The sequence below is a fragment of the Hyla sarda genome, chromosome 5 (genome assembly GCF_029499605.1).
Source record: "Hyla sarda isolate aHylSar1 chromosome 5, aHylSar1.hap1, whole genome shotgun sequence".
Classification (NCBI taxonomy): domain Eukaryota; kingdom Metazoa; phylum Chordata; class Amphibia; order Anura; family Hylidae; genus Hyla; species Hyla sarda.
Window position 1 is genome coordinate 227,540,732 of NC_079193.1, and position 24,023 is coordinate 227,564,754.

A 24,023-nucleotide genomic window follows, 5' to 3' on the forward strand; every position below is an offset into this window, starting at 1 on the left:
TTCTGTAGGTCCATATCATTCCAATGATACACAATTTATATAGGTTTTGTTTTAGTTTGCTAGTGAAAAAAAAAATACTTTTTGTGAGGAAATTAGTATGGTTAAAACTGTCCCCTTCTGAGCCCTATAACTTTTTTATCTTTCCGCATACGGGGGCAATATGAGGGTACAAACACATTTCTTTTCTGTCTGACCACAGTGCTCTCTGCGGACACCTCTGTTCGTGTCAGGAACGGTCTAGAGCAGGATGGGGAATTGTTCCTGCTCTGGACAGTTCCTGACATGGACAGAGGTGTCAGCAGAGAGCACCGCGGACAGACAGAAAAGAAATTCAAAAATAAATGAACTTCCTCTGTATTATACAGCAGCTGATAAGTACTGAAAGGATTACAAATTTTTAATATAAGTAATTTACAAATTTGTTTAACTTTCTTGCACCAGTAGATTTAAACAAAAATGTTTTCTACTGGAGTACCCTTTAAGGAGTTAAGAAGGTAAACAACCAGTATAGTAGGATATGGCACTCTTAAATACTTCTTGTGGTGCACGAGTAGGGTCCCAGCCCTTAAATTCATAAAATAACGAATTCTGCACTCAATCATTCAATGTGAATTTTATTTCAATCCAATTCTTTTAGATAACGTTATGGTCAAACAATGACCTTCATCCGATCCAGGATTGCTGTGGAGTAGGCATAATGAAATGGCTGTACGCTGTGTGTAATGGTAAGTAGTGTGACCAGTGGGATCACCTAGCGACCGCTGGTCGCACTACTTACCATTACACATGGCATGAGGGCGTTTCAATATGCCTACTCTGCAGCAATGCTGGATCTGATGAAGGTCAATGTTTGACCGAAACTTTTTCTAAATGTATTGTATTGCGGATGAAAGAAAACCCACATTGCATGATTGAGTGCCAAGTTAGTTATTCTAAAAAGATAAACTACATAAAAAAAATCTCTCTAAAGCTAGGTTTCCACACAGTTTGGTTTTATTTTGTGTCACTGCAGTTTTTGAGCCAAAGTCAGAAATGGATCCAGTAGGAAACAGAAGTGTAAGTCCTTCCTTTATATTTCCCATTCCTTTTGAATACACTTCTGGCTTTGGCTCAAAAACTACAGTGGTACAGCCATATAAGGGCTTATTTTTTGCAGGACCAATTGTACTTTGTAATGTCTTCGTTCATTTTTCTATAACATATGTTCACAAACGGGAAAAAAATATTTGTGAAACGAAATTTAAAAAATGTAAGCAATTTTGCAAATTTGGGAGGGGTTTCTTTTTTACGCCATTCACCCTGCGTTCAAACTAACATGTTATCTTGATACTTTAGGTTGGCATGATTAAAACAATACCCAATATGTATGGTTTGCATCATCTTTTACGGATTTTATTTTCTTTTTTAAATTTTTAGAAAAACCTTTTTGTTTTTGTTGCCATTTTCTGACCACTAATACTTTTTTAATTTTCTTGTTTAACAGGCTCTATGAGGGCTCATTTTTTGCACTGTGATCTGTAGTTTTTATCAGTACCATTGTGAGACTTAATATTGACCAAATATGTTTATTTTTATTATGTTTACATATTTTCTATATGGAATTTGGGAAAACGTGGGTGATTTAAACTTTTAAGATGGAAGATGTTAACGTATGTGAGTTAAACCTTCATTACATTTTTATTTTATTTTACACTTTGTTGGTTCTCTTAGAGGACTTTTAGGAGGAATAATTAGATTCCTCATACAGATCAATGCAGTTCTAAGGAACTACTGTACATTGATCTGTGTGTTCTTGGTTCGATTGATAAAGCCTGCAGACAAGAGGCTTTATCAATCCCAGAGCGATGGACGGGCAGGAAGGAGAAGTAAGCCCTCCAGCTACACGTCACTGGTCGTTAATAGGTTAAAGGAGAACTCCAGCCAAAACTAACGTATCCCTTATCCACAGCACGTGCTCTATTCATTTCTAGGGATGAAAAATGAATGGAGTGTGTGCCTTCTACTGGTAGACGGCACGCGCTGTTCACTGACAGCCGGAGTTCCGTTCCGGAAATCGTGGGGGGTCAGTGACTCATGCCCTATCCTGTGAATAAGGGATAAGTTAGTTTTAGCTGGAGTTCTCCTTTAAAAACATTAGTTATGTCACATAGCTGGGGCAAACTACTTTTCAAAATCGTGATTTTCTTTAGGTGTCATTAGCAGTTTAAAAAAAACTGATGCAACTATCAGATAAACATGAAGCATGCCAACCTTTTACAACACACTTTTATAACTTATGCAAGCACATTACATGCAATTGTTAACAAAGCTCCAAACTACACGAAGCCCTCTGCTAGCACTTTTTGTTGCTGCAGCGCCCTGACAAGCATACTTTGGTGATATACTGCTACAGGCCATTAGCTTGTGGTTCAGTATTAGCATGATGTGGAGTAAAGTTTTAAAACAGAAGAAAAGTCAATGAAACATCAAAGAGATCCTTCCATTCTGCAGTCAATGGTGTTAACAGAAGGCTCAGACAGCTGCAATGCACAACCACTGGAGAACAGCTGCTGACAGATGAGACCCTGCGAGTGCTAATTCTCTGCTTATTGAGAATTTCCTGATCCCAGCACAAGACTACACGAAAAGACTAGAATAATGTCCAGATAGTGGCTTTATACATCACCATGGATGTAAGAGGGTACAAGACATCACACCAAAGAATGCACAGCAGGCAGAAATAGAAAAATATTACAAATCATATCAAAAAGATAAAAACGTTGTATGATAAAAAGCATTAAGCACATCACTGGAATGAACACATGGTAAAGACAATAGCATTGGTGGTGTGAGGGAAAATAACAAACAAAGCAAGAGCAGGACACAGTAAAGTACAAGGGAAAAGAGATAAATACTGCACAAATAGTGCAGAAAAAATGCCAGCCTTATACATATATAGATATAAAGCCTGCATATAAATAATACAAAGCCAGGAGCAAAAAGAAATAGGATACCCATGTGCACTTAGCCCAATGTACGTTTCGCTATAGAGCGCTTTGTCAGGGGGCGTGGCTAACTGATTACTAGGCCAGTATAAATAGAAAGAACAGCCAATTAATATGGAGATAACTAAGATAGACACAGGTAATACCCAATAGAAGTGCACACTTGTAATGCCTTAACGATACCCTGCACTTGATAGAAATTACCATACATGACAGCATCCGCAAGCTTGATTGATTGTCCAGTCACTCATGAGTATATACACTACTCTTCACACATTCATACACTGTTGACGTTTTTTTTGTTTTCTCCTGTGTCACATGTGCTCATTTGACCTATGACGTGCATCACATGATTTGATCTTGCTCACATGACAACACATACTTCCACCCACAGCAATTCTGTCTTTTCCAGGCGTGCTTGTGGATTCTGTCATGTATGGTCATTTCTATCAGGTGCAGGGCATCATTAATGCATTATGGGTGTGAACTTCTATTGGGTATCAACTGTGTCTATCTTCATTATCTCCATATTGATTGGCTTTTCTTTCTTTTTATACTGGCCTAGTGATCAGAGTTAGCCACACCCCCTGATGAAGCACTCTATAGCAAAACGTACGATGGGGTAAGTGCACATGGGCATTTGGTTTACATATTTCCTTTTGTATACATACATACACACATATATATATATATATATATATATATATATATATATATTTGGTATTTTTGCTATTTGTGCAGTATTTATCTCTTTACCCTTGTACTTTATTGTGTCCTGCTTTTGCTTTGTTTGTTTTTTTTCCCTCAAGCCACCAATGCTATTGTCTTTACCATGTGTTTATTCCATGTGCTTAGTGCCTCTATTTTTATCATTCAATGCTTTTATCTTTTTGATATATGTTTCTTAATAATGATTTGTAATATTTTTTATTTCTGTCAGCTGTGCATTACCATTGGTGTGTAAACATACAGCTTCTGTGCTTGGCTAACAATTTTGGTATGCATAGGTGATAAGAAGTATATGATATGTAACAGTAAAATTTCCTTTCAACAAAAAGTATATTCCATTGAAAAACATTAGGGGGTATATGGCAGATATACCATAAATGTCAGTGATGGCAGGATAGCAAAACAAACCTAGCCAGAATTAATAAATAATTATGTAAGTGCACGCCATAGGGATATATATGAAAAATCTCCCTAGTTTGAAGGTTGTACTGACTCAACATGAAAGATCTACCGCTACAATATCTTCAGGCAATAAAAGATCAGAGGCGTTGAACTGCTAGTATAATATTTATAGACCAGACATGCGGTTGTGTTTACTCAAGTTGCACAATGCAGTCATGTTTGAAAGTCTACAAAACTGTCAATAATAATAAGATGTGGCGGTGAACAAACTGATCCCTATCATTAAAGCAGAACAAAGCAGTGACACCTACAATGTCATCAGGGCTACATACTTCTAAACTTAACTTTAAAAGCAAAGTGTAAGAAGGCATGAAATGTAACAACATCCTGGCATCAGCCGGCAGAAAGTGCCACTCTGCATCATCTAGAAGGTGGCGTGTGTTAAATAATAGGACAAAGAACAATGACTCTATAGAAAACAGGACACATCTATGACAAGAGGAAAAACTGTGCTATCAGAAGGGTCAAAAAGAAAATGAATGATTTCCTGCAATAACCTACAGACACAGATCAGAGGAAAGGCTATGGCTTCATGCATGAGCTATACATTGTACAAGCCTCATACAAAGCCATGGTATAACCATGTGCACAGAGCCAAATGAAAGTAATGAGTATGATGCAAATATTCCATGGATGGGGGAGCCTAAGGACTCTGGGTACGGTCACATGTGCCATATTTTGTTGCGTATTTTCCTCCCCATTGAATCAACGAGTAGTAAAATTAACTGCGTATTTGACTACCCATTGACTTTAATGTGTAGGAAAATATGCAGCAACATACGGCACGTGTGACCCTACCCTTCCAAGACAAAACTCTAAGTGGAATTCACTTGAAGCACAATCCTATGGATCTCAAAAGGATTTTGCTGGCTGCTCAATGGACACTACAGAAGTTCTTAAATGAAACTTCCGACACCGGTCCAGATTCCACCAAAAAATGATTATGTTTATTCTTTTGGAGGAATCCCCTCAGAAAAGCTCATTAGTCAACAGGACTTCTATTTCTGATGCTTATTTCCTAGTGTGCATAGGTCCATAAACTTTGTCCCTTTTGGATACCAGCACCAAGATGATTCTTACTGTAGGGTAGGCAATTGAGTTTACAGTTCTTAGAGGAGTTGACTGGTTGGCCTTATTCCACATTAAACTATTTGCTTTACCTGCTGTAAAGTAACTGATCTTACCTGACAAGAAACCTTACTATTCATTGTGGATGTTTCTAGTATTGTGACTTCAGGCAAATTCATTTTCAATGACCATGGTTACTTTGGGTTAAACAAGTCTGTCATCCGTTTTGCCCTAAATAGTCACCAGAAAATTGAGAGGGTATATGGCTTTGAGGGAACAACATACTATACCAGTCACAGCTGCTGAACAGTCAGAGAGGTAGGTTCTTCTCCATTGCTCTATGAGGATTAACAGCGCTAGCGGTTTTCTGACTGGACAGTAGAGGCAGTGCTAGCGGTACTCCCATTACTGATAGCGTGGGGGGGGGAGCCCCCCTCTCCCGACTGTTCAGCAGCTGGGGGCAGGACATTAAAATGGTGTTTTTTTGGTCATGCAAAGTGCATGACTGAGAACAACTCTCCCCTACCGCAAAACTGGTGAAAGATTTGCTATAAGTACCGCTTGAAAATGGTGGCGTGAGACCACAGAAACATTGTACCTTTGTATTGCTGGATTAAACCTACACTACTTTTTTTTGCCACTCTGGAGTGCTGCAGTTGCCTTTATTTGAATCTACAATTAAAGACGACTGCATCACTGTGTTAGAATCTACTGGTGTGCTGCTCTTCCCTTATTTATATTTATATATATATATATATATATATATATATATATATATATATAGATATATATATATATAGATATATATATTGCGATGACTCGCTCTTGCAAATAGGTGCAGTTGCAGTATAGCGGCAAGGAAGCAGTATTTTCCAAATCAAAGTTCAGTGTTTTATTCACACTTGTCACACAGCAAACAGTCTTTAAAGGAGTACTCTAGTGCAGAGTATTCCTGCTCCGTCCTGCCCGGGCTGCAAAATAAACCATCACTCACCTCCCTGGGTTCCCGCGGAGCGCCACTACAGCTGATCGGTCCTCCGGTCCATCCTCTTCATACTTCCGGGTGTAACAAAGCGTCACATGGCGCTCAGCCTATCGCCGGCCGAGGCTGAACATCGCGGCGGCCAGCGATAGGCTGAGCGCCATGTGACGCTTCGTTACACCCGCAGCGCTGCCACGGCGATCTGATCATCCAGCATGGCGGCCGGAGGTCCCCTCACCTTGCTACGGCAGTCTCCCGGGGTCTTCTGCTCTGGTCTGCGATCAAGCAGACCAGAGCAGAAGATGACCGATAATGCTGATCAGTGCTATGTCCTATAAATAGCACTGAACAGTATTAGCAATCGAATGATTGCTATAAATAGTCCCCTATGGGGACTATTAAAGTGTAAAAATCTAAGTAAAAAAATGAAAAGTAAAAAAAATGTGAAAAACCCCCTCCCCCAATAAAAACGTAAGTTGTCCCATTTTCCCTATTTCAGCCCCAAAAAGTGTAAAAAAAAAAATGGATATACATATTTGGTATTGCCGCGTGCGTAAACATCCCAACTATTAAAATAAAATATTCATGATACCGTAAGGTGAACGGCGTGAACGTAAAAAAAAAAAAAAAACTAAATAGCTGCTTTTTTATAACATTTTATTCCCCAAAAAATTAATAAAAAAAGTTTTAAAAGTTTTATATAAGCAAATATGGTATCAATAAAAAGTACAGATCACGGCACAAAAAATGAGCCCTCCAACCGCCGCTTATACCGAAAAATGAAAAAAAGTTATAGGTCTTCAAAATAGGGGAATTTTAAACATACTAATTTGGTTAAACAGTTTGTGATTTTTTTTTTAAGCGCAACAGTAATAGAAAAGTATATTATCATTGGTATAATTTTTATCGTATTGACCCAAAGAATAAAGAACACATGACATTTTTACCGTATATTGTACGGTGTGAAAACGAAACCTTCCAAAATTAGCAAAATTGCGGTTTTCTTTTTAATTTCCCCACACAAATAGTATTTTTTTTTTTTTTTTGCGCCATACATTTTATGGTAAAGTGAGTGATGGTATTACAACGGACAACTGGTCACGCTAACACAAGCCCTCATACTAGTCTGTGGATGAAGATATAAAAGAGTTATGATTTTTTGCACTTGGTCATTCCCAGTAAGAGCCATCCCGGATTGGCTTCCAGCCATACTACGGCTATAGTGTCAGCATGCATCGCAGCACAGACACTGAATGAATACCGGCTCTTACTTCACCAAAGCCAGGAGCCTTGATGACACATATCGCCCATCCACCACGATTCCTTTCACCTTCTCACAATATGTTATACGTAAAACTAGTTTTTAGTTAAAACTAGTTTTCCCTAGTTAAAACCACTTTTTACTGAATGCCTTCGTACAAACTAGAATATTTACTGAACACCTTCGTACAAACTAGAATACTTACTGAACGCCTTTGTATAAACTAGATTTTATGCCTTTGTGAAAACTATAATTGACCGTTTTGTTTTTTTGCATGAGATTGTTTTTTTTGTGACATATTCTTTATATTAATAGTACATTTTGTTTATACATGCAGTATTTTTTTTGCATTTTTTTTCTGAATTTTAAATTCTCTACTTGTAAGAGAGATAGTCATGCCAAATATATCTAGTATATAGGGATTTCCTGATACCATTTTTATTTTTTTTTAAACCGAGTACCAATACTTTAAAGGCGATGACCAGCGCAGACTTTTTCTATTCCGTCCTGCCCGGGCTGCAAAAAAAACTTTCACTTACCTCCATATGTTGCCACGAAGCTCCGCAACAGCTTATCGGTCGGCCGGGCTGTTTACTTCCTTTAGCCCGGTACGTCACACGGCGCTTCAGCCTATCACGGGCCGCAGCGATGTCCCGCCTCGGCCGGTGATAGGCTAAAGTGCCAAGTGACGTATCGGGCTAAAGGAAGTAGGAAGTAAACAGCCCGGCCGACCGATCAGCTGTTGCGGAGCTCCGTGGCAACATATGGAGGTAAGTGAAAGTTTGTTTTGTCTTTTTTTGCACTTGTCTTGAGGCAAGATGGCTGACTATCAGCCACCATCTTACCAGGCACAGCGCTACACGTTCAGTGGCGACCATTATCTGCATGATGTACATGTACGTCATAGGTCGGGAAAACCTTCCATGATGTACGTGACAGGCCAAGATTGCTGAATGTATGGCAGTGTTTCCCAAGCAGATGTTTCAAAACTACAACTCCCAGCATGCCCGGACAGATAGTTTTAGTATATGGACTCACTCTTTTTATTTCGGGAACAGGCCGCAAATGTTTTAATCTAGTGACACCCCTGGCTGTCAGCATATTACAGAAGTCAAAGTCACATATCTTGTAAAGTCCTGCACTGCCCATAGCTCCATAATACCCCACATCCCATCAGCTGTTTTCCCCCTGTGCCGAACTTTGCCACCTCAGAGAAGAAAAAGAAAAAAACTAAATAGTAACAAAGTATATATATATTTAAAGAAAAATATAATGGTGTCCCTTGAAGTATAGCTCCATAAAAGTTTATAAACTCCTGGTCTTGTGTTGCGATCCTCAGTGGCTCCTAACACTGATGCTGTAAATTCATGTACCCTCGCTCCCTGCAGCCGCACGATCCCCCAGGCAAAGTGACCGGCCGGCAGCGAACACAGCAGATTGTTATTCCCATCTGCAGATTTGTCCATCAGCCATCTCTTGTCCATGACTCGTGGACAAGCTGATGCTGCTGCAGGACTCGTCAGTATATATATATATATATATATATATATATATATATATATATATATACACACACACACACTAATATATATATGTACTATTTAATATATATTATATATATATACACATCATATGAAGTGATATGAATATGAACCTAGGGATCTGTAAGGAGGTACACTGTAGTATAATTCATCTAGTATGAGGACATATACCCAAAATAAAGGCTACTTTTTAAAGATGTGAACCTGCCCTATATAGTACTTGAAATCATAACTCACAAAAATGGGGTGGGGTGAGTTACAAGAGCAAACATAGACGCTTCTTCTTTGCTTAGTACACAAAACATAATCCCTTTAAACAAAATAAATATCTTTAGGAATTATGCAATACTATTGTAAATACTAATGTAATCATTAATTTACAAGGACAATAATAGTGAGAAAACAAAAGGATGAGTATACCTGCAGTGAAATGTAAAGCCACAAAGGCAGATTTGCATGGAGACAGATCAATATGCATTACAGCAAGCATTAGTTTACATTTGGTTGTATTCATGGCTAAAAGCTTAATTGACTTTTCTAATATTAGATTTGTAAATTACATCCCACTAGCTAAAATGCTTGAAGCACTAAAAAATAAAAAGGTCAAAAATATTTAGGGAACTCAAAAGGTGTTTGTAACAAGACTCGTTGCAAATAAATAAAAATGTTACCCTATTATGGGTTGGGGGAGCATGCTCTTCATTATGTGAGCAGTCTGCAATATTTGTAAATTCTTGAAATTATTCATTGATGCTAGGGCTGGGCGGTATACCGGTTCATACCGAATACTAAAATTTGTGGGCTGCACGATATTAATTTTTTCCATACCGCAATACCGGTTGGGCCCCACCCCCTTGGGAATGAATTATCAACCAAGCGCAGCGCTGTCGCCACATCGGGTAACTAATCATATGTGACCCGCCAGCGCTGTTCTGCCCCCCCCCCCCCAATTATCAGCCCAGCGGGGTACTACTCACACATGTCACCCGCAAGCACTGCCTTCTCCTCTTTGTTGGGGGCCGCTGGCGATGGAACTCTATACTGTACGCCAGTGGTCTCCAACCTGCGGACCTCCAGCTGTTGCAAAACTACAAAGGCTGTCCGTGCATGCTGGGAGTTGTAGTTTTGCAATAGCTGGAGGTCCGCAGGTTTGAGACCACTGCTGTACGCTGTATCCCTATGCCCGGGATGCAAAAGATAAAGAAAATAAACTTTAACTTACTACGTCGGCTTTACGCTTGGGATGGGAACTTCGGACAGCTGTCAGCCTGTCACCGGCCGGAGCGATGTCCCGCCCCGGCCAGTGATAGGCTGTGCCCACTGTCATGTAAGGAGCTCTGGCCGGCTTCTTACATGACAGTGCGTTTAACCTATCACTGGCCGGGCAGGACAACGCTCCGGCTGGTGATAGGCTGACGGCTGTCCGACGTTCCAGTCCCAAGGAACAGCGTGAGGCCGACGTAGGTAAGTTAAAGTTTATTTTCTTTATCTTTTGCATCCCGGGCATAGGAATACAGCGTACAGCAGTGGTCTCAAACCTGCGGACCTCCAGCTGTTGCAAAATTACAACTCCCAGCATGCCCGGAGTTGTAGTTTTGCAACAGCTGGAGGTCTGCAGGTTTGAGACCACTGGCGTACAGTATAGAGTTCCATCGCCAGCGGCCCCTAACAAAGAGGAGGAGGGCAGTGCTTGCGGGTGACACATGTGAGTAGTACCCCGCTGGGCTGATCATTAATTGGGGGGGAGCAGAACAGCGCTGGCGGGTAACATGATTTGGTGGGGGGGGAGCAGAACAGCGCTCGCGGGTCACATGATTTAGGGGGGGTGTGAAAGAAATACCGTTATATACTGTGGAACCACCATAAGTTGCAAAAATACCGTGATACACATATTTGGTCATACCGCCCAGCTCTAATTGATGCTGCTTCTCTCTTTTACATTAGAAAACTACATTCTCAGTATATAAATGAATAGAGTGCAGTAGGGGACTGAATACAGAGACAACATAATAACTTCATCCAGTGATTCCTCTGATGGGGAAATCACAACTACAGATGGAAGCAGTGCACCTAACCACTGAGCCACTGCACTAGTCAGTTCAAAGCGAGAACCGTCAACCAGATGAAGGTGGAGGAGATGCTACACACACTTGTAGATGCAGCAAATAACGCTGTGAGCAACGGTAACACATAAGATGCACTAAACCTCCTCCATAAGAACTCAATGCACAAAAAACAAGTTCCTAACTGTTCAAATAAGTATACGGTAGTGCCATGTGCTAATAAAATGAAGCTCTGCTCAAATTAGTTTTGTGACTGTTTTCGCAGGTACCGTGATAGATTTGTTATGATCCATCATTATCTGTTCTGCTATGTTGACCATCAAAGATCAACTGGAGCCCGAGATATAAGAAATTACGCAAGTATGAAGATCAGATCCATAAAAATCATATGGAAACAAGACAGGGAAACATATGATAAATACAGAAGACAAATTTGAGGAATGTAAGTTTTCACAAGGCGTCTGATCTGTAACATTGCAACACAAACACAGTATGAGGAAGGAACAGAAGACTGTAGCATTGTATACTTCCTTCATACAAGAGAAGCACAGGATGGGGGATATAGATTTACCAGATGTGTTAGCCTATGTTGACTGTTCCAGAGTGAGCTAAAAAGTGGTGGCTGTTTTATAGTACAGATAATAGGTCATCCTATTACAACGAAATCCTTCCACCCACTCTTCAGCGCTGACATAATATATGTAACATTGGATTTAGTGAATATTTTAAGTTTCCATGTTAGGTGTGCAGGAGGTTATTTCCAGTACAAGTTCCCAGGCAGCTCCCCATTGTTGTGATGAGAGAGCTGCCTGGGGTGAAGACCACCATGAACCTCTGAGATGGTCAGAAACTCTGGGGGTGGGGTAAGGGAGGGACATAATTAAGTGAACCCTTTAAATAGTTATTCAATTATAGTCTATAGAGCATATCAGTCAGATCAGTGAGGATTCACCTGGTAATAAACTCTCAGGTCTTAGAGACCTGGTGCAAGCTGGATGACATGTCAAAAGTTTATATAAATGACAGTAACACCTTAAAGGGGTACTCCGCCCCTAGACATCTTATCCTCTATCCAAAGGATAGGGGATAAGATATCTGATCGCAGGGGCCCAGCCGCTGTGGACCCCCTTGATCTCGGCTGTGGCATCCGGCTGTCATCACTGCACAGAGCAAACTCGCTCTGTGCATAATGACGGGCGATAAAGGGGCTGGAGCATCGTGACATCATGGCTCCGCCCCCTTGTGGCATCACGGCCCACCCCCTCAATACAAGTCTATGAGAGGGGGCTTAACGGCAGTGTTTTGCAGTCCATGCAGGCAACATGGTGGTCACCTACAACATAAATATGTCTGCAATGTAATAGCCTCATACTAAATGGGTCATAAAACTATTTGACTTTACTAAAAAAAATTATATAAAAAAACTATTAAAAGAGGTTGTCCCATGTCCTTACCTCCACTGGGAGGACACTGACAAAATCCTCACCTTTATATTCGTCTCAATAAGTTTAGAGACATAAGTATACCACAGCAGTCACCCCCCTTTCCCAGCGATCATCATCTAGTTATTCGGGGATAACTATACACAATGGCAAAACCATGAATAGTAATTTCTTCATTAAATGGTATAATATAATGGCTTAATTCAAAATGTGCAGGCCATGCAAGACCAGTCGGACCTTCAAATATGAACTATTCCGTGCAGAATTCCTCCAAAATTTACTGCCTATTAACTACAATGGAATTCTGCATTTCACAAAACTTAAAGGGGTACTTCGCTGCTCAGCGTTTGGAACAAACTGTTCCGAACGCTGGAGCTGACGCTGAGAGCGTGTGACGTCATAGCCCCGACCCCTCATGATGTCACACACCCTCAATGCAAGTCTATGGGAGGGGCGTGACGGCTGTCACGCCGCCTCCCATAAACTTGCAATGAGGGGGCGGGGTGTGACATTATGAGGGGGCAGGGCTATTACATCACGAGCTCCCAGTGCCGGCTCCAGTGTTCGGGATAGTTTGTTCCAAGCGCTGAGCAGCGGAGTACCCCTTTAAAGACCTGTGGCGGAATCCCATAAATTGCATAATTTCCGCCGTGTGAACATAGCCTTATGACTATAAACTACTTCACATAATCGAGATAATGCCCACTTCACCAGAACATGTTTTAATTTCAGACATGTAAGAGCCATTTCAGAAAGGAAAAGTTGTAAGTTTGAAAAACATAAAATTCATAACAACAAGAGCCTTAAAAATGGAGACATTTGATACTAAATCTATAACAAAGAGCAGACTTTGCCCCTAGCAAAGACTGGCAGACTGAAGTTTCATAACAGCTGTTAAGCAGACACATTGCTGATGGTCAGACGTTACTAGTGGGAGGGCACGCGTCACTGCCTTTTGATCCAATACAACACAGAGACTAAGAAAGCTATTTTATCATAGTTATTGATGCTACAATAACATAATGGGAGGAGTAAAACTATATTTCCAAGGAACAACTGAATATCCAATTAAGTTGACCTATACAGGGATTTCTAAAAGTAAATCTGCTAAAAATGAATGCAGGGAAAAATTTGCAATTAGCCAAATGATTGGTTGAGTGTTCCAGTGAGGTTAGGATGAAAGATGGACCCAGAAGAAATGGAGACAATAAGAGGACTTGGAGAACTGGTGCAAAAGCTGTGGGGAACCAGAGAAGGTAAGTATAGCATGCTTATTATTTTTACACCACCCACAGCCATGGGACACATTTTTTGTTTTTATCCAGACAACCCTTTAACTCATTAATGACCTATTAGCATACACTTTCATCAAGGCTGCTTTTATAACTGCATAATGTACGAAAAACTTGCTTCATAGATAGTGAGTGATGGCTGCTATCAGCAGTCAGCACTCACCATCAATGATCAATATCAGTCATCATGCTGATGGCAGTAATTTAACTACTTAAGTTCCACAATCAATAGAGATTATAGCATCTAAGAAGTGGATTAACACGAGCTGCACCTGTTGGGTGCACCCCTGCAAAATATTAGTGGGGTGCCAATTGGTTACCATGGCAGCTGGAGGCCTTTAGTGTCTGCAATGGTAAAAGCTGTTGATACAGTCTGCCTCAAGTAGTCTACACCAGCAGAGCTCCAATCTACTTGATAAATTCCATGAATTGATTGGTTAGATCAATAATTTGTTGTCCTTCAGGCTTAAATAGGCTGAGTTGCTTAGGGGTTAAATTTTGTAGCTTTGTTTGTAAACCTTCATTTTTATAATGACAGCTATTTTATATGCACCTTAATCCAGTGAAGGTTGTCAATCACTTGGTAGGGCTGCCCACTAACTTAAACCAAGAATAAACAGATCTAAAAAAATAAAAATAAAAAAACAAGTTATACTGGAACTTTACACCAATCTGCAAATCCTGCTCTATAACATGCTAACTGCAGATTGGTTAAAGTTTTAACATGACCTTACTATATTCAGGGGTCAAGTCCTGGGAAAAAAAATGTGGGAACTCACCCAAGATTTCCACTTAAAGGGGTACTCCGCCCCTAGACAGCATATCCCCTATCCACCCCCGCGTTCTTCCTGCTGCACCCGGCATTCATTTAGAGCGTTGGGTGCAGCGCCGTAGGCTCGTGATGTCACGGCCACAGCCCCTCAACGCCACAGCCCTTCAATGGGCATGATGGCCGCCACGCCCACTCCCATAGACTTGCATTGAGAGGGCATGGCCATGACATCACGGCCCCCCTTCGCCAGTCATTCGGCACGGAGCGAAGTTCACTCTGTGCACCGGATGTCTGGGGTGCCACAGTCAAGAATGATGGGGTCCTCAGCAGCAGGACCCCCGGGATAAGATGTCTAGGGGCAGAGTACCCCTTTAAGGGCTGGTCCTGCAGGACTCCTGCTAAAGGGAACTGTGTTCCTGCTGTGGAAAAAGTGCAGGAACTCCGTTCCCATGAGTTCCTGAAGGACTTGAGCCCTGACTATATTCCCTGTTAAGTAGCAATGACATTTGCTGTGAAGGAAATTGTTGACCAGGTATTATAAGATTTCATCAAATTAGATCATTTGTTCCCCAGAAATGAAGTGATATCAGCCAAGTATGTAGGTTTATGAGTGATTCAAGAGAGAGACATTGCAGTCATCCAAAATGAATGTATGTCCGGCATTAGTGACTGTCTTATAGTTATAGAACCTTAGTAAATAGGGGCTGCAAGCAGTTTAAAGGGAAATGCTTTATAACTCCACAATAATATTTTCACATTAGTGACACTATTTTAAGAAACAAATGAAACGAAGTCACAAGTATGGAAACAAATGCAAACAGTGAGCAGTCAGTACGTGTGACCTCCTGGTGACAACTGATGAGACACGCCATATGGCATATATACCCATAGTGGTTTGCAGTAATCTATAATGTCCATTTACATTATTGTGTCCTATGAGAGCACTGAGTTTAAGTCTCAGGTTCCAGAATGTAAATAAAATATGGCTGGTGTGTTAAAACAAAGGACAAAACAAACTGAGGAGAGCTGAGAGCCACCCATATGGTGTTATCAGTGTCTGCAGAAAGGGACGGCTATATGTTCCTAACAAGAAGCCCTCTGCATTTATGACAGGCCTGGATTACAGGAGTACTCCGGAGCGCTGGTACTTAAAAAAAAAGTTTACCTCATCTGATAGCTCTTTCAAAGACCTTTCCAACGATACATCATTTGTCATATTTGGCCCAGCCATTCTCTTTTAATTGCCACCTGTAGCAGTAAGCTGCCATGTCATAAAGACTACATTTCCCATGACTCCCTGCGCCAGCTTCCTGTTAGCTGCTGCTCTTCCCCCCCAGGAAATTATAATAAAGAGTGACGCCCACAGCTCCTTCCCTTGTGGTTATCTCCTCCCATACTCCCCCTCCCAGCTCATCAGCCCTCTCCATGTGCCCACTAGCCCACTGATTCACCCATTCATGTGCCCACTAGCCCACTGATCCATGTGCCCACTAGCGCAGTGTTTCCCAACCAGGTTGCCTCCAGCTGTTGCAAAACTACAACTCCCAGCATGCCCGGACAGCCTTCGGCTGTCCGGGCATGCTAGGAGTTGTAGTTTCGCAACAGCTGGAGGCACCCTGGTTGGGAAACACTGCACTAGCGGTGTCACAAGAATGCTGCAGCACTACGCAAATAGCGTAGGGCTAACGTAGGCAGCGATAGGAGCTACGCATGCGCAGAGTACTGCGCATGCGCAGAATAAATTAACTTTGGAGAGTAGCCGACTCCGGGCGGGGAGGCCGGCGCAGCCCGCAGTGACTCATGGGAGCGATGAGTCACCGGGCGAAGATGGCGGCTGATCAAGAAGAAATACAGGTCGAGCGTCATCAGAAGACCCAGCTTCCGGCCGGAGAGAAAAGCGAGGAGAAGACCGGGAAGAAGACCATATGGAAAACGTGAGTGTATTAGAATGTTATATAACTTTGCCTCATGCTCCAATTCTCCCATAAAAGGTTAGCTCCGGAGTACTCCTTTAACAGCAATAAAGAAGTAAAGCAGTATTTACAAGAGCTTCTCGGAAATCTGCCTTCTTACTGACAAATATTCAGTTGTTTTCAGTTCTAATCCATGTAGGTTTTTGAGGCAGCTCATTGTATACAAGCTACCAGCATGCTGTACAGTGAAAGTATACAAAGCAGGTGAACGAGATTAACAGATTAAGCATATGTATATAACAGATACTTAACCCAGTTCTCAGGATCCAGAAATGCTACACATTTTCTAGAGGATTTATGAGGGCCACAGGATGTTACATATCAAGTACATGTGGCACAGAAGGTTGTGGACACTCACTGTGGTGCTCAGAATCAGTGGGGGTTCCACAGGCAAGACCCCCACCTGTCATATTGTGGCAAAAAAGTAAATAATAGCATTCTTATGACATACCTGCACATTTCACTTCAAACACTTTGGGAAATAAACAACGTCTAGAGAAAACCACATCATGGTACAGCATACAAAGTTGGCATCACAGTTTTCACATGTGGTTTTACTGGCTTGTGGTTTTTGTCATTGAAGTTAAAGGGGTATTCCAGATTTATTTTTATTTGACTATGCTACAGAAGGCTGTAAAGTTAGTGTAGTTCATAATATAGTGTCTGTACCTGTGTGTGACGGTTTTCTCCCAATTCTTCTGTGATTTTCACCCCAATATTTATTTTTACCAGCATACAAAATTACTGCTGTCTCAGATTTTTCCCGGGTTGCAATGCGGCCGAGACCTGACTCACTAGTCAGCTGATGACAGGGAACCTGTCTGCTTCAATGGGTGGAGGGATCAATCTGCAACTAATGCAACAGCTGTAGGCACCCTGACTGAAAACCACAGGTCTTTTGAATGGATGCAGCTCATTTATGTTAAAATGGGTGGGGTGGCTGATATGTAGGAGAGAGGAAAATTGAATTGTGGGATTTGTAGTCAAAAAAAGAAAAGTCAAACAGGAAATACTAGTTCACAAAAAGCTAGCCACAGTGTTATGGTAATCTCACAACATAGCCATTTAGCCCCAAGACAAGCGCAGATCCTTCCTAAGCATGTCCATTACTGTCTGCCAGGTACATACTAAAATCACCTTATGGTGGATAACCCCTTTAACCCCTTAAGGACTCAGCCCATTTTGGCCTTAAGGACTCAGACAATTTAATTTTTACGTTTTCATTTTTTCCTCCTCGCCTTCTAAAAATCATAACTCTTTTATATTTTCATCCACAGACTAGTATGAGGGCTTGTTTTTTGCGCGACCAGTTGTCCTTTGTAATGACATCACTCATTATATCATGAAATGTATGGCGCAACCAAAAAACACTATTTTTGTGGGGAAATTAAAACGAAAAACGCAATTTTGCTAATTTTGGAAGGTTTTGTTTTCACGCCGTACAATTTATGGTAAAAATGACGTGTGTTCTTTATTCTGAGGGTCAATACGATTAAAATGATACCCATTATTATATACTTTTATATTATTGTTGCGCTTAAAAAAAATCACAAACTTTTTAACCAAATTAGTACGTTTATAATCCCTTTATTTTGATGACCTCTAACTTTTTTATTTTTCCGTATAAGTGGCGGTATGGGGGCTCATTTTTTGCGCCATGATCTGTACTTTTGTTTGATACCACATTTGCATATAAAAAACTTTTATTATATTTTTTATTTTTTTTTTAATAAAATGTATTTAAAAAGTAGGAATTTTGGACTTTTTTTATTTTTTTTCGTTCACGCCGTTCACCGTACGGGATCATTAACATTTTATTTTAATAGTTCGGACATTTACGCATGCGGCGATACCAAATATGTCTATAAAAAAGTTTTTTACGCTTTTTGGGGGTAAAATAGGAAAAAACGGACGTTTTACTTTTTTATTGGGGGAGGGTATTTTTCACTTTTTTTTTACTTTAACTTTACATTTTTTTACACACTTGAATAGTCCCCATAGGGGACTATTCATAGCAATACCATGATTGCTAATACTGATCTGTTCTATGTATAGGACATAGAACAGATCAGTATTATCGGTCATCTCCTGCTCTGGTCTGCTCGATCACAGACCAGAGCAGGAGACGCCGGGAGCCGCACGGAGGAAGGAGAGGGGACCTCCGTGCGGCGTTATGAATGATCGGATCCCTGCAGCAGCGCTGCGGGCGATCCGATCGTTCATTTAAATCGCGAACTGCCGCAGATGCCGGGATCTGTATTGATCCCGGCACCTGAGGGGTTAATGGCAGACGCCCGCGAGATCGCGGGCGTCGGCCATTGCCGGCGGGTCCCTGGCTGCGATCAGCAGCCGGGATCAGCCGCGCATGACACGGGCATCGCTCCGATGCCCGCGGTTATGCTTAGGACGTAAATGTACGTCCTGGTGCGTTAAGTACCACCTCACCAGGACGTACATTTACGTCCTGCGTCCTTAAGGGGTTAATGGAGAACAGCAACGATACATGATTGCATTGGCCATTATTAAAGAACAATGACGTGCCATTTATGGGTTGTCTGCCATCATGATTCCTTCCCCCTTTGATATTGGTCTAATAACATAGCCTACACTTCCCCTGAAGTAAGAATGTATTCCTAGATACAGCTTCAGCCCTTCTCCATGTGACTGGTTTCTCCCGGTCAGCTCTTTCAAGCAGGAGGAAGAGGAGTTTACAGGTACATTCACGTGTACCGTATCCGCTGCAGATTTCATGCTGTTAAATCAATACATATAATAATTGAACACAGCATCAAATCTGCAGCAAATATTGCACATGTGAACGTACTCTTAATGGGAACGCATCACCTAGATTTTATTTACCCATAGTCTGTTTCTTTTTTCTGATTACATTTCTTTTGTACATGATTATGGGGGCAGCCATCTTTCCTGGTCTGTTTGTAACAGAATTTATTGATAAGCTCCCCAGCAAGCCCAATGGACACAGGCAACAACAGACAGGAGTAGTCCCACTGACATGAAGGGGAAAGTTTTTGATCATGCTCTGTGACCTTTGCAGAGGTCATTCCCCATGGAGGGGAGGCAGAGCTGTGAACATCATCTATTGTCTTATCTATTTGCTGGTGTCAGCTTTCACTGTGCTTCTGTCTGTGATGATGAGGAGACTGATGGAAAGTGAGCTGTACAGAACAGGAAAGGTCATCCTTGTTGTAGGCCTAGATGCAAGATTTCAGAATGCCAGGGGCATTGCTGGCATCTAAGGGCAACCATCTCCTCATCTGCATCCGCAAAAGATGGACTTCTAAGGTCTCGCTGTCAACCCTTACAAAAATAGGTCTCAAACTTCACCTGCAGCAATACCGCAAAAGAAATGTAGTTATAACTATTAGTGAACATTTAAACAGATGGATCTTCTATTGGGTCTGTTGCAGATTTTCTGCTGTGGAAAATGTGCCACAGCTAAACCCGCTGCGGGAAATTTGCAAAAGATCCGCACATGTGAATATACCCTTCAAGAGGTACTCCGGTGAAAAACTTTTTTTTTTAAATCAACTGGTGCCAGAAAGTTAAACAGATTTGTAAATTACTTCTATTAAAAAATCTTAATCCTTCCTGTACTTATTAGCTGCTGAATACTACAGCGGAAATTATTTTCTTTTTGAAACACAGAGCTGTCTGCTGACATCACGCGCACAGTGCTCTCTGCTGACATCTCTGTCCATTTTAGGAACTGCCCAGAACAGCATATGTTTGCTATGGGGATTTCCTTTTACTCTGGCAGTTCCTAAAATGGACAGAGATGTCAGCAGAGAGCACTGTGCTTGTGACTCAGCAGACAGTTTTGTGTTTCAAACTGAAAAGAATTTCCACTGTAGTATTCGGCAGCTAATAAGTACAGGAAGGATTAATATTTTTTAATAGAAGTAATTTACAAATCTGTTTATCTTTCTGCCACCAGTTGATTTAAAAAACAAAAACAAAAAAAAAAAAGTTTTTCACCGGAGTACCCCTTTTAAATGGTAGAACTAAGCTCTACTATGGGGGAGTTGAGTTTTTCAGTAGCTCTCTGTTCTGGCTTATAATATAGGGTCAGTGGCAGGACAGCCATATGGACAAATGTGATAGCCATATGGACAAATACAGCTAAAGGGACAACCTTTTAAACACAGCAAGTTTTACAAAATATGTGTATTTATTTCAGATGGTATATGTGAAGGAGGTTTCAATAACATCTTATTCATGAAACAGATGACTTCTTCAGAGAAAAAATGTTAAATAAAAGACAAGAAAATGCTATGTGTGAACCATGCACTAGCTATAATACAGAGATCTGCACGGACTGTGAAGCAAGACAAACGAAGAACGATCTATTACCAGGACTCTACAAGAAAAGATGGATAGGCTACAATATCTGCAGTAACAGGGACTAATTTGCCTGTCTATAGTAATGAGGTTAAGTAGTAAAATATTGTCCCTATATAAATAGAAGTTGAAAGCACGAAAAGTAAATAGATACAAAGTTCAACAATAATTAACAGCTACCATGCTCCAACACACCACACACAATGCCACTAGCTAATACAACATCAGTGCTGCAAGGTAGAAAGCTACAAGAAAAATGACTGGGAACACACAGCTATATGGGATCGCTAGAAAGTCACCTCCAAATATTTCTGTGGATAAAATTCTGTAACTGCAGTGAATAATTCTGTTGGAGAGTCAATACTGAGGCCAGATTCTATGTGCTGTATGTCACATGACTAATGATACATTTCTCTATTACTATTATCTTAAAGGGGTACGCCACCTCTAGACATCTTATCCCCGTCCAAGTCCGTGACGTCACAACGGAAGTCCGTGACGTCACAACTCCGCCCCTATGTGACGTCACGCCCCATCCCCTCAATGCAAGTCTATGGGAGGGGGCGTGACGGACGTCACGCCCCCTCCCATAGACTTGCATTGAGGGGACGGGGCGTGACGTCACACGGGGGCAGAGTTGTGACGTCACGGACTTCCGTTCCGGTGGTCGGGAACCAGACCCTCCAGCGCTTCCGGAGCAGAAACAGGTGGATGCCACATGCTATATTGCGATCAGACATCTTATCCCCTATCCTTTGGATAGGGGATAAGATGTCTAGGGTTGAAGTACCCCTTTAAAACTGCACATGGGCTTGACTTGTAGAGAAAAATCTTTAATTTAGAATAAAAATCACAATGTAATGTCCATACAATTTTAGGGCGTACCTGTCATTTCTGGTGACTTTTCAGGATAAGCTGTCCTGTGTGTGTACATGAGGAACAGCACTATTTCTGGCCAATATATATAACTTGTATATGCTATTTTTCAGCAGATTTCTGCTTTGCAGGCTTCATTTCAAATTTGCAGTTCTCCCAGATCTGGTGGATGAAGCTTCCTCTTCCCCACCCCATAGACTTGTATTGCAGACACAGGGCAAAGCTAAGATTTGAGCAGCAAGACGGAGGGGTAAAGGGTAAAACTTTGATAACAAGAGGGAATTATTTTTGTCTAATAAGATATATTACAACGTTTCTTAGATTGTACTATTGTGCTATGCAAAGTTTGTTTAAATAACAGTGGCTATTTTAGTGTTGTAAAACCTCTTCACAAATAGAACTGCTGCAACATGGCCGATTTCACAAGAAACTGTTCTTAGAAATGTTCCTAGTACAGTTAATTTTTTTAACCCCCCCAGTTCACCACAAAAGGTGCTAAGTGTAGAAGTTTATGTAGACTAGCGTTTCCCAACCAGGGTGCCTCCAGGTGTTTAAAGTTTTGCAACAGCTGGAGTCACCCTGGTTGGGAAACACTGATGTAGACAGTCATGATGAACTAACCTAGTCATAAAGCAAGACCTGGTACATTTCCATGAACACAAAATTGTGGTATTGTTGGTAATGGCCTGTCCAATATCATGACTATTATCTAGGTTCACACGTCAGAATTTCTGCACAGAGAATCTCCGTGCGGACATTCCAGACACTATAATCTGCCAGCGCTAGGACCGCACAGGAATGTGTTGTCTCATATACGGCTATGCGTTCTGTGCAGATTGTGCACAAAGAATGAACGTATTCTTTCTTTGTGCGGACATGGAAAAGAGAATTTCCATGCCGGAAATCCAACGGGACTAGGCTGCAGCGGAATCTCCTTGTCAGATTCAAATGCGGAATACGGCTAGAGAATTCCGACGTGTGAACATGGCCTAATCGGGGAGCAGTGCATTATGCTGGGTAAAGCAAACAAGAGATAAGTGGTTATCACAACCCAAGGGAACATCAGCTGCAAAGTGTGAGATTCTGCCCTGTGGATGGTGACTTACAGAGTATACGGATATCCTAAATACAATCATCCCTATACAATGCATCCATTGCCAGCTCCAAAGCCTCTGCTAGGGATTTACACTGCTCAAAAAAATAAAGGGAACACTAAGATAACACATCCTAGATCTGAATGAATGAACTAATCATATGAAATACTTTCCTCTTTACATAGCTGAATGTGCTGACAACAAAATCACACAAAAATGATCAATGGAAATCAAATTTATCAACCCATGGAGGTCTGGATATGTAGTCACACTCAAAATCAAAGTGGAAAACCACACTACAGGCTGATCCAACTTTCATGTAATGTCCTTAGAACAAGTCAAAATGAGGCTCAGTAGTGTGTGTGGCCTCCACGTGCCCATATGACCTCCCTACAACACCTGGGCATGCTGCTGATGAGGTGGCGGATGGTCTCCTGAGGGATGTCCTCCCAGACCTGGACTAAAGCATCTGCCAACTCTGGACAGTCTGTGGTGGTCTGTTGGTGGATGGAGCGAGACATGATGTCCCAGATGTGCTTAATCGGATTCAGGTCTGGGGAACGGGCGGGCCAGTCCATGAAAGCCACGCCAGCACAGAGCTGGGCGGTATGACCAAAAATGCATATCACAGTATTTTTGGAAGTTATGGCAGTTCCACAGTATTTAACGGTATTCACCCCCACCCCCCCAATGCTGGGGAACTAATCATAAGTGACCCGTGGGCGCTGCTCTGCTTCCCTATCCACCTCCCCCTCCAATAAATAAAAATGCGATCTTCATGCTGCTTCCTGGGGACGGCGCTCAGCCTATCACCGGCCGCAGCGATGTCCCGCCTCGGCCGGTGATAGGCTGAGCACACGGTCATGTAAGGAGCCGGCCGGCTCCTTACATGACAGTGCGCTCAGCCTATCACCGGCCGAGGTGGGACATCGCTGCGGCTGGTGATACGCTGACGGCTCTGTGACGTTCCCGTCCCCACGAAGCAGCGTGAGGCCGATACTGGGGCAACGACGGAAAGTGAGTGAAAGTTTATTTTGTTTATTTTTGCAGCCTGGGCACAGTACAGATGTCCTATATTGATACTTCCCAGCACCGCCACACGCAACTAATTCATTTAAAGTGCCG

General features: G+C 41.7%; 1 protein-coding gene and 1 long non-coding RNA gene across 7 annotated transcripts in view; one reads left to right on the forward strand and one right to left on the reverse strand.

The window, feature by feature from the left end:
• The window catches only part of KIF13A (kinesin family member 13A), a 268,080-nt gene that overhangs the window by 182,386 nt on the left and 61,671 nt on the right, over nt 1–24,023 (reverse strand). The window lies entirely within an intron of this gene.
• Nucleotides 3,354–21,398, forward strand: LOC130273845 (uncharacterized). Its single transcript, XR_008844140.1, has 4 exons — nt 3,354–3,437; nt 3,550–3,606; nt 11,356–11,532; nt 20,768–21,398. It is a non-coding gene; the product is annotated as an uncharacterized LOC130273845 (long non-coding RNA).